The sequence below is a fragment of the Macrobrachium nipponense genome, chromosome 6 (assembly GCF_015104395.2).
Source record: "Macrobrachium nipponense isolate FS-2020 chromosome 6, ASM1510439v2, whole genome shotgun sequence".
Taxonomy (NCBI): Eukaryota; Metazoa; Arthropoda; class Malacostraca; order Decapoda; family Palaemonidae; genus Macrobrachium; species Macrobrachium nipponense.
This window is the reverse complement of record NC_061108.1, coordinates 19,852,071-19,864,970: the sequence shown is the minus strand read 5'-3', so window position 1 is coordinate 19,864,970 and position 12,900 is coordinate 19,852,071. Positions and strand designations below refer to the sequence as shown.

Genomic DNA, 12,900 nt, shown 5'->3' with positions numbered 1-12,900 from the left:
CCAGAAGAAGCCTGTGAAGAACCTTCCCTGCCAGTGCAAAACTGAACCATAGACTGGTTACACCACTAGTACTGATTGTGTTGACCATGCACTGAGAGGGTTATGCAAACCTCTCCTTGTGTGACCCCAAGGAGAAAAGTCGCGTTGCTCACCTGTCCGACTTGAGTGGACTGTGAAAGCAAAATAACCTGTTGGCTGCAGTGAAATCCTATCTGCAGACGGGATACATAACTAGCAAACAGGTCGTGAAAACTCCTCACTTAGTGACTCCGTCATGGTGAGAGGAGGGATGACTTATGCATCAGGTGAGCAGTCTCAGCTTGGTGAGAGACGAGATGAGTAGATCCAAAGTCGCATTGGGCTGGTACCACACTGCCAACCCTACCCTGGGAAAACCGACACTGATGATGTCCATGCACCCTCTCCCAAGGGGAAACAACACACAGATAAAGCCTATCAAGACTTCTTCAGGGAGAACTCGACTTCCCTATCATGATGCCTGTCTGCGCAGGAAAAGAGAGGGGTTCGAGGTAAATGTAGAGAATGATGAAAAGTAGGATGAAGACCTGTATAGCTCCTTTACCCTCCCTTCGACTGTTCCTACTTGCCTCAGACCGCAAGGTTGGTCACACCTATTGGAGGAAGCTTACTGAGAAGGACTAGTGTAACCAAAAACCCTTAACAATGAAGCAGTTCACATATCCAAAACTATTGTAACCATGAATGATAACCTCTAGAGATCAGAGTGCCACAGAAAACAACTCAAAAGTTTATAATATTAGTATATAAATCAGAGAAAGACACAGCTGTCGATGAATACTTCATTAGAAGTCATGTTCCAGGCAAAAATAATTTCCAGGTCGACTTCAACCAAAGGTGTAGTTGGTCTTGTCTGCTCTCCATCTGGTCAAGAACCAAGGAGAAGCACAAGAGCACTTAAAAAACCATAACACTATCACTTTCAGGCACAAAAAGTCACATAAAAAGCACTTGAGATTGATAAATCAAAAGATCCATGCAATGGAAACAGCCAGCATATGTGAAATGTCTGATCTTAAGAAACACGTCGTAAACATGCTGGAAGGACAGTGGGTAACATCCTTTTTGTGGAAACGAGAACCCTTACTCCCCCATCTCCATTTGGGTTCCAACCTTGTTTAGTTGGTACAGAGCTGGTCCAGCGCAAGTGCAGAAGGATACTCCATATACGAAAAGCAAATACGACATAGTTAATCTTCATGAATTATAACATACTACAGATATTATATATAATAGAAGCTGAGACCCAAAGTTCAAGTGAAGATTTGAGATATATGAGCAAAAAAATATTTAATTTGGCATTACTGAAATTCACAACATGCGCAATACTTTAGAGAGAAATAAATTTGTGGTAACGAAATCTGAATTTTTTTCAATAGAACCTATGAGGACAAACAAGATTTTTTTTTTTTTACTATGTCACAATGAAATCATAATACTTTCATGAAGGAGCCCAATGAAAAAAAAATGTCAAAGTTATATTGTATCGATTTTCGTGACTGAATGTGCATGTAAGGCATTATTTGGCAGCGCATCTGAAATACAAATATACATTAACAAGCATAAGGTCAAAAGATTCTTCTGATAGGTGCCTGCTCCGTTTTAATTTACAGAAATGCACAATATCCTTTACCGAACAGTTAAGACATTTTGTAATGTTTCTTTATTTCATTAGCATAGTATTATTAGGCAATAATACTATGCTAATGACAGCAATATGAATCAAAAGAACAGCAACACTGTCACCTACACCAATAGAAGAATTATTGACCTCTGTCATCATGGCTCATAATCAAAAGGGCAAAATAATCTAAGAAAAAAATTTTCTTCAGCCACAACTAAATTTTGCAGTACATTCAACTTCCTCAGCATGATAAAGAAATATCTTCTTTCTTAACAAGGCATTTGAATCCAAGCATGCAATCAACTGGGCTCTGTAATTATATAATACAATGTATAAAATATTTCTATGTATTCATTTAACGCTGGAGATAAAAAGTATAAGTATAATTCAAGGAATTACAAGAAAATGGAAAGGAAATGCCTTCAGTTGAGAGATGACATTAAATTAATCTATGATTTCTAGGTCCATGCATAAAAAATCATAACATAACTGCTATCAATATAAATTCTCATATATAAGACAAACGAGAAGTGAAAGGATGTAAACAATCACTGCATTGCAATGTAAGCAAACAAACAAATTCTTTAAAGTCACAAATTAAAGACAGCATGCTGAGTCACTTCTAAATCCAAGATAAGAGCTGCAAAAATACCTTACATGCTTATGGATTACTGATAATAAAAATAAGTTTTAGAACATTATTGAAAATTTCGAAAACGTGTCATTACGGATATCTAATTATATAAAATTCTAGATTTTGCAATATTTATAATAATTTGATATAATAATTTGATACTAACTTTTTGGCGAGAATAAAATGAGCACAGAACATTTTAGCCTAACACTGCAACTAATCGTAAGGAAGGCATAGCCCAGTGGTGGCTTTGCTTTAATTCTTGATAAAAATAATAGTAAATCCCAAATTTGGCCTCTACTTTCCCCATCCTCGATATGATCTGTCAGCTACCTATAGTCATATTTCAAACGAACAGTTTGGGAGAACTTGTGGTAAATCGAGCTTCTGCTTAGTATACCAGACCATCTCTGAATAACTGCACTCTAAAATGACTTACATTCTCTTATACTTATTTACCGCATTCCATCAAGCCTTGTCCATCTCATACCAAACCTTATTACGGAGTTAGTACGAAAGTCTTTGTGCCCTATTCCGACACTTATAATCCATCCCCCACCCCCCCTTACCTGCCTACCCATATAACAGTCGCTGTATAGCTCGCTATTTTGTACTTATATTGTTCGTTTTCATATTTAATCTCAAGCCATTAGTAAATTAATGCTTTACCGATCTATGTCTATAAACCCTGTGTTCTCTTGACATTTCTTAGCTTGTTTGTTGATTTACAATATCTATAGCTTACGGTTTGCATATATATATATATATATATATATATATATATATATATATACATATATATATATATAATATATATATATATATATATATATATATATATATATATATATATATATATATATATATAAATATATGTATATATATTATATATATATATATATATATATATATATAACGGGTCATTTATGATTATAAATCCTGGAATAAATGTAATCTTTTAATGACATGGCGCAGTATCTTGCAGACAAACAGTAAATTAAACTTTTTATAGGTAAGAGTATAAGACGTGAGAAATACGTTAAGATAGCATAATATTTTTAAAATAATAAATATAGAGAAAACTTCCAATATAAAATAAGCATAGGGCTTAATCCTTCCCCTGGCGTGGTACAAATTGTCATGCACCGGATTGTGGCTGTAACTTAATTGATAAGTGATTATTTATAAATAAATAAAAATGAAAAGTTGACGTGCGGAAATAGGCCAGAATCATGTGTTGATCAATGCAAAACGTTAATACTCCAAACAATACCTTGGATTACAGAGAAAACGGTAAACAGGTTTTATAAACCGTCAACTAACAGTTCTCTTGAATGAGGACATTTCATATCTTTCTACCTGCAATGAAATCTGAATAAGAGAATTGGTGATATTGCCTCAAGGATGATGAAAACAAAGAAATTCATTTCTCCAGTGCGAGAGGAAATGTGATGGCCAAACCTCAAGAGATAAGCACAAACATATAGAACAATTGTTTGATAAAGATCAACTCGCACCCAAATGTAACGATTTGGAACAGTCATACTAACAGATTTTGGGCACAGTTATTAAAAAATGATCATCTCAGAATGGTTGTTAATATTCCACTTTTTTCATTTCAAAATTACATAAGTCTCAAAATTTTATTAAGGCCTTGTAAACGAATACGTAAATCTCAAGTTTTCTTCAAGGATTGTGTGATTTAGCCCAAAACCACCAAAAATAATGACAATTTATCAGTTTCAATGATTTTCAAAATATTTACGTGAAATGATAGACAGGCTTCATGCTATATAAAACGAAGAAAAGAATTAAAGCCAAATGTTGACTTTATCGGATTTACCTGTCTTTTCTATTTGAGATACTTTCATTAAAAATTCACGTAAACTTAACTCGCTTACAAATAGTTTGCAGTCAAGTGCAGCAATATAAATCCATAAGTTAAATCAAATGAAACGCGGCAACAAATGTATAAGAGAATGTAAAACGTAGCAACAGATGTACAAGAGAACTTAAATAAAAATGGAAAAGGTATACATTCGTGAAGAATTACAAAAGCCAAAAAGCATCATAGTAGAGTGACCTTAAATATATTGGTTGCATTCATATACGTACACATATATATTTTATATACTATATATATATATATATATATATAATATGTATATACATACATATATATATATATATATATATAATATATATATATATATATATATATCTATATATATATATATATATATATATATATATACATACACTCAGACAAATGCTGTCTCACATACACAACAAACCATTCTGCAAAATCTTTTGACACTAGTGTATGCATACGATGCTATTCAATATAGTCCATATGTAGAGACAGCATTCAAGTAACTAACTGTATATCGCAGCCCCTCTCGTTTTTTTTTCTTTTTATATATGCTCAACAATTAACACTGGTAATAATAGAAAAGATTACAAGTAGTCACTACATACTGGTCAAGAGGTACAGCATAACAGAATATCGAGACATTATTGACACCATAAATGTAGAACCTTGAGGTATGTGTAACAAATGGTGTAAGAACAGGAACTTTATTGGCCATGTTTGTCTCTCCTCTCATCATCTTGTCTCTACTAAAGGTTTTGTGTGTGTATTTACTGTTAACCCACTTAGCTATTTATTAGAGTATAATACTGTGTAAAAATGAAGATCAAATAACTGGTTAATCTTTGCGAGTAACGTTTTCGTTTTATCCACACATCTTCAAATACTGTTTTAAGCTGTAATTTGAAGATTTCCGTAAGAAATTTAAAATTCTAATGATACTTATGATCGTAAATAATAACTATTCAAAGGAAGGGTATTTTTTTTGTCAAACAGGATTTCCGCTTGAAAAAAGTTCTTCGTTGAACACGTGGGTTACGTGCTCGCCTACCGATTTGGTAGTCAGAGTTTGCCTCCCCGCTCAGCTAACGCAGAATCAGAGGAATTTATTTCTGGAGATTAGAAATTTATTTCTCGATATAATGTGGTTCGGATCCCACAATAAGCTGTGGGTCCCGTTGCTAAGTAACTAGCCGGTTCCTAGGCACGTAAAATATCCAATCCTTCAGGCCAGCCATAGGAGAGCTGTTAATCAGCTCACTAGTCTAAACTAAGATAAACTTAACTTCAGCTTGATAAAAAAGCAAACATTGAACATCATGTAGCCGTTGTAAATCAACTTTTCTAAACGCCGCGTTAGGCAGAATCTGTCTGTACTTGCCTTTGATGAACCGCCAGGTAGGCCATTTAGTCAGACTTTCGTGTCGGAATGACAACCGTGAAATTCTGGGTCATTAAGCCTATAGAAGACTGTCGAGATTGGGCCAGATGAAAAATTTATAATACGAGAGGTCAGCAAACCTCCTTTGGGGAGGTACCCTCGTTGGGGAGTATAAATCGTTACTTTCGTTGATGGCTTCTCCCATTGCGTTTTGAAAAGCTGTCTGCATAATTTTTGCACAAAGTCCTTTATGACCTTCCTTTTACATCCACATTCATTACTATTAGTCACCAAAACAAATGCCAATCCTGAATAGACCAAAGCGCGCTAAGAAAATTGTATAAAGAATCACTCTTCCATAAAGATGAAAAACGTCATAAATGTGTACATTACCTCGAAAGATCAAAACGAGTAAATTCTTTCGTAAGAAAGAATACGTTGACCTATTCACTTAGGGTTTCGCTATAACCTTACATAACCAGTGTCATTCACTGAAAAAACACTTAGACACAAGGAACAATTCTGCTGGTAATTCAACAGTTTGGATGTCCGCAGGAATACGGTGAAGCCGTTTCTAATCTCCAGTCCTCAACTGGACAACGAACAGATTTCAGGGAGACTACCGTGACGAGCGTAAGTAAGAGAGCCCCACAATAGGAACCATGATTATTTGCTGTGGTGTTAAGAGTGAGAGAGAGTGTGTCCGTGTGTGTGTGTGACACATTACCGAGAGCTCCGACTACAAACAGGCATCTAAATAGGGATTCCCCCAGTGTTCCCTGGCCGCTCTTAAGAGGATTCTACCAGCACTCAACGAAAGAGTACGCACACACTACGTCAAGGCTAGACACACATAATCTCTAAAATTTCTATTAGGAAACTATGAAGAATTTAAGCACGCTTTTTTTTTTCTGCGAGTGAATAACGCTGTCTGCGGGAAAAATTAAGACTAAACTCTGACTGGTTATGAACTTGAAAACAGAACGGCATCAAATAAAAATGATTCCTTTCCTACGACAGAGGTTTAATAGCACATATACGCTTACATGAAACGCATGTATAGATTTTTTTCTTTATGTATGAATTGCATTCTTGTATTTCCTTAAGGGATATTAAGTACTTAGATATGTGCCAGTTAATGTACTTAAATAAATTTTTAACTATCTGGATTTTTTTTTCAGTAAACCTTTCCCGGAAATTTATGCATAAATTATTATTATTTCACGAAGACAGTGGAGAGATAGGTAAAGTTGGCCACATTTACTTTCCATCTGAATGTGATAAAAAATTAACCCGCAATATGCCTCTTGAATTTGGATGAATATTTAGATGCCTTCAAGTCTACATATTTTTAATTATTGCTCGCGTGCGAGAGAGAGAGAGAATTTGAATTTACTCCCTATTTTTTTGTAACTTTTAGCTACCTGGTAACACAATGCCAGAAATAATTGGGAGCAGTTTGATAAAACTTGAAAATATATTTAATCTACAAAAACAGAAGCAAAAGAAAGTGAAAACAAGGAAATGTTTTTGCTTCGCTCCAGGGTTCATTTGGAGTTGAGGGTTTAGAATTTAATAAAAAGAGTAGTATTTAGTATAAAATCAATTTGCATATATAGGTCCGTATTCAGTATTCACTAGTACATATATAAAAGGCGCCTCAGTGTGAACATTTATATGTTTTTTCTATCTATCTATCTATCTATATATCCACTAAGTACATCCATACGTGTATATATATATATATATATATATATATATATATATATATATATATATATATATATAGTACTGGTAATCTTCTAGGCACGAAGATATAGTAATTCAGTTGTATTCCACATAGGAAAATGAAAAAAGGTATATCTCAGAAAATGCCCAAACAGTTTCGTCCTCCAATGGACCTCTTCTTGGAGCGTTTATTAAGAAGAGGTCCATTGGAGGACGAACTGTTGGGCATTTCTGAGATATACCTTTTTCATTTTCCTATGTGGAATACAACTGAATATATATATATATGTATATATATATACATATATATATGTATATATATATATATATATATATATATATATATTTGTTGCATAATGAATAAATTTTCATTCGTTTGTATGCTTGTTAGAAAAACTTGTATGCGGCGTCATGCATCACCAAATCCAAATCAGTCTTTCGGGAAAAAAGGGAATCTGCAACAATTTAGTTGCATTCATGCTCTAGGATAAATAAATATTAGTGTTATGTTTAAGTCCAAAATGGAAAACACTAGGAAAAAATGCAAAAGATAAAAAATTAAACTGTTATCCACAATATCTACTGTCGACTTTTTTTTTTTATTTATATTCATATTTTACCAACAAATTCCTCAAAAGATCATAGCAGGCTTTTTTTTTTTTTTTACCAGGTTAGAGTAAGTAGCCTGTGAAGTAGTAAAATAGGATGCCTTGTAAGATCAGACTGGCTTTGGACTCACGTTAACAACAGGAACCTCCTACGGTTGGCCTATTTATTTACTTTCTTTTTTATGCTTAACATATTCCGTCGAGGAGCGAGAGACAGACAGCTTTTTCTACAACGCACGGTGTCCTCTAGAGAAAGAAGGAAGATATGTTACAACCTCAAGACCGACACTGCCGGATTTTTTTTTTTTTTTTTTTTTCTCAAGGATAAGGTGATGAGGAACAGTAAGGAAAGAGAGCAGGAGTCCCGAGGTTTACAGAAGGTCTGTTAATAATTTGTCATTGGTGGGATATTAACGACTCTACTTCAACCATTAAATTATTGTGAGTGGCAAGTGTCCAAATTTCTGAAGGGTTCATTATTTTACAGTAATTGCTGATGCAGTGTCGTTAATAAGCACCAAAGAGCAAAATACATAACATACATTTTTATGAATTTACTTCAACACAAACCAAAATAGAAAACTAAAAATGGATTTTATTAAGACTGACATAACATAAATACTAACCACTAGCTAAAATCCTACTAGTACCGGGTTAAACAACCCTAATAAATACGGATGCAGGAAATGCAGCTGCCTTATGAAAAGTAAACCATATGTCAGGCCGAAACACAAATTTGGCGTAAGTAACAAAATACGCAGTCCGTACAAACTGGCAAATGTAGACTCCAAATTAACATGTTCTAAATCGATCATCACCTTTCACTACTCATTTTGCAAGACGATTCAGAAATGCTACAACAAGACATCACAAATAAACCAGCAAAAAACAACGTAAAAACTTCCAGTGCAATCAATATGAAGATCTTGCGGCTGCCTCTTTCTTTTTATTCCAAGGCCAAAATCTGGAGAGCTACACAAGGGAATTTTGGAGTCCTTCAAAATTTCAGTATGAAAAATTAATCTTTTAGATTTGTCAAAATGAATCACTACATATCCTTAGAGGTTACAGAATTATAAAACCCAAATGAAAATTCCTGTGTAACATCTCAGATCTTGAGGATACCAAAAAACCATGCTATTAAGAGACTAACTAAATTGAATCACTATCATCGAGACACTACATAGCTGAGGGCCAGACACAAGCCTCGGGAAACAGCGAAGTCCGTATTCTGATATTTGACGTATTTACTTTTATGCATCACTAATACCTGTCTTAGTGCATTTACCTTTTCTTTTTCAACAGAAGTACTTTTTTAAGGGGAAATAAATCCGGATGGGGATCTAATTTTCTAGATTTATTCCCATCGATAAAACTCATTGCCTGTCACTACAGAAATGCACATGCAATAACAATAGGAATGAACTTTCCCCAAAGCCACTACCAATGTCTTATAAGACATAATACAGAGTATGTGCACATCACATAGTATATTATAAAGCAAAGACATTAGATTGAAATGGCAGAGTGCTGGTTATCATTTACAATATTACTTTTTATCGTATGAAATCAACCTCCAAGAGATCATCCCATTTCCCTTTCATAAGGCAGGTATAAGTAACATAATCGTTTAAAAACATAATTTAGAAATTTAAGAACTTTAAAATTAATTACCAAAAGTCGCTGAATCCCAAGACAATGAAAAGGTTGCAATAGTATCTCTTACGAAACTTTTGCCAATCGCCTCAATAACATCATTTGCCGTAGACAATGTTGCGCGATGATTGGTCGTGCCAGGTCTCTACTCACTAATCACACAGCGGCAAAGCCCTTTAGATGCTGATTGACAAAAGTCTTAGCAATACGTCTCTTGAACTGTATAATAACCAATACTAAAAATCATAATCACAGTAAAGTACGTAAGATGCACTGATCTTATTCTACAGGTAAATTAAGTCCAAAGAAATCTTTTTTGCTGTCTTGGATTCTAAGTCTTCATAAAGCCATAAACTATTCAGAGTTCCAGATGTTTCAATGAAAAATGAGCCTATTTACAACAACAAGCCATGCTTTATCTAAAAATTGTCACTTTGCTTAATGCAAGTAAACGCGCGCGCGCACGTGATATATATATATATATATATATATATATATATATATATATATATATATAGATATATATATAATATACACACAGAACGGCGAACATAACGTCATTAAAATAGGCCGTGGAAATAGGAAAGTTTCTAACGAGAGTTTGAAGGCCTAAACGTTCATATCATTGTTAAAAGCTTTTATTTTTGTGAATAAAATCTTTAGAAACAATCTCATTTGAATACTACTGGCCTGTTAGTCCGTTAATGAATGCACTACACAATTGAGCAAATTATTTAGGTTATATATACATCTATTATATGTAGTGTGTGTTTCTCAGCAAGCCTATAGAGGCGAGGGTTGCTGGCCTCATGAAATTACCCTGGTCCACAAGAGACACAGATGTCGTATTACGACAGCATGGTCAGGTGGCAGTAGCACATTTATTCATCTACCTATATATATATATATATATATATATATATATATATATATAATATATATATATATATATTAATATAAATGAAAATTATGGCAAAGTTAACTTTTTGTACAGTGACAGTGATTGTTTCTATAAAACTACAAAATATTATCCATACGAGTAATCATAACTGCATTAATGGACCTATATGTACAATGAGAATTATATATAAATATATATATATATGGTGTATGTTTCTAATACCCATAATGACCTCTGAATTTCTCGATTTCTTTACACTTATTAGATACATTTATCACTACAAACCGCTGCGTCAGAAATGAAGATCAAAAGCAGATACCCCTAATTTCCATGGTGAGAGTCCCATCCATTGCTCCTCATCCTGTGCGAGTTCGACCCTTACCACTGGAATGCTAAGTTTCTTCAGTTGTTCTTAATTTTGATTCAAGCATATTAAAAAAATGTGAAGAAATCAAGAAGAAACGAGGTACTTATGGATATTTGAAATACATGTGTATTTGGTGTGAAAATGACTATAACTATATATATATATATATATCTATATATATATATATATATATATATATAATATATATATATATATATATATATATATGTATATACATGTATATATAATATATATATAATTTAGTCTCCAATGATATTGTTACAAACATCGTTCGATATGTAATTCACTATACATCGGGAATAAATTGACAACAAGTTTTGTCCCCTGGCCCATTAGTGGTCAGAAGTCACTCTTGATTATATATATATATATATATATATATATATATATATATATATATATATATATATATATATATATATATATATATATATATATATATATATATATTAGTTATGTTATTTAACATAATTCTCAGGATATCCATTCCTCAATAAATCTGACTATTTCTCGAGTTACCCTCAACGTTGCAAGTTACCAGAAGAGCTTTGGCTTCATGACAGACAGCAAGATTCCAATGGACGTAGCACAAACAGGACTCTATTTATACTAATATACGAGTACAAGAAAATGTTAAGCTGAAATCCAAGACAATGCTTTTTTTTCTTCTTTTTGGGGGAGTATCCATAAAATGATCTTCCATGAGGTTAAGGGCTAAAGTAAAAAATGCAGAATCTCATGCAAATCTTATAAAATCTACTTATCCTGAATTTAAGGCCTATTTCAAAAAAGGTTAATGATATTCGAACAATTTTCTGACAGGCGGTATAAATAGAAAATATGTTGATAATGTGAAGCAGTATTTCGGGAGAAAGCCAAATTTGTTAAATAAAGAAGAAAGCAATTTATCTTTATATGAATATCACTATAAATATATGATAAGTTATGGAGGCATGGAAAAGATACTGAATCTAAGTATGAAAGAAATGACCAAATTTGAATATTACAGCAGAATAGGAGGTAGATGTCAAAATATACAAAAACTTATAAATAGTTTTTCAAACCAGCGATGATCGAACTTTGGATGAATACTGTACCTGTTCTTTCTGTGGAAGCTGAAAAGGAGGCAAAGTAATAGAGAGAGCAGTACACAATCAGGAATAATGGGTTAAAGAAAGAATGATATATAAAAAGTTACACTCGAACAACCTGCTTCCACAAGTTGTGGATGGCTGAAAAACTTTTGCAAAGATGGTGAAAACATAAAAATAAAAAATCCTATGTCATAACCATTTCTGTCACGTAATGGGGGTAAGCATGGGACTGCGTTAGTTAAAAGGAAAAGTTGTTTTTAAAAATTATATAAAAATCGTTCATGAGTCGTTAAGTCAATTGATAAAACTTCATAGATAAACAGGCATACTGCAAAATTTCTTTATTAACATAAAAAGCTTCTGAATTATTTTTCAAAACGCATGCGTAAAACAGTGACGTCAAACCATTCAAAGTGTGTAAAACATACGATAGAGATACTGTGCAAGGATGATGAAGTTAATTGTTCAGAATAGGCTGAAGAGGTAAATTGACATAAGTTTAGGTTCATTAAAACTGTCAAGCTGATGACCGTACCTCTAGCATGTGGAGCAAATGGGTATATCATCAACTAAAATAAAAGTTTACCAAAGATATTTTGTTAGCGTTTTACTGCGGTTTAATGAGCTGGAAGTGTGTGGCATATCTGAAGGTTAACTGCAAGACATGAAGAAATTGATGATTTCAATCTTTAATAATTGTGGGGCATCTTTCTCTGGAAAAGTGCGCGTGTAAAGGACAGTCGATGTACCTGTGCTGTAAATATATGTAAGCATATTAATGTACATTTACATACACACACCACAAAAACATGCATAAAATCATTTACATTCTCACACTGCATTTGAAAAAAATGAGTGAAACTGTGCCTACGTACAATCTAAGACTTATTTTCCAAACATATCGAATTCAACCAAACAGAAATTTTCAAATAAAATCTCAAGCTCGAAGATCCTTTGGATTTTTTTTTTTTCGTCGT

General features: G+C 33.3%; 1 protein-coding gene across 15 annotated transcripts in view; it reads right to left on the bottom strand.

Annotated features, from left to right (window-relative positions):
- The window catches only part of LOC135216705 (protein quiver-like), a 782,257-nt gene that overhangs the window by 16,177 nt on the left and 753,180 nt on the right, over positions 1 to 12,900 (bottom strand). For 12 of the 15 annotated variants that reach the window (XM_064252149.1, XM_064252151.1, XM_064252154.1 and 9 more), the window contains one exon: positions 8,016 to 8,130. The exons of 2 other annotated variants lie outside the window; for them this stretch is intronic. The gene's annotated coding sequence lies outside the window, so the exon portion shown is untranslated. Of the gene's footprint in view, positions 1 to 7,943; positions 8,131 to 12,900 lie in introns of all 15 variants that reach the window. One more of the 15 variants, XM_064252143.1, reaches the window with a different exon arrangement.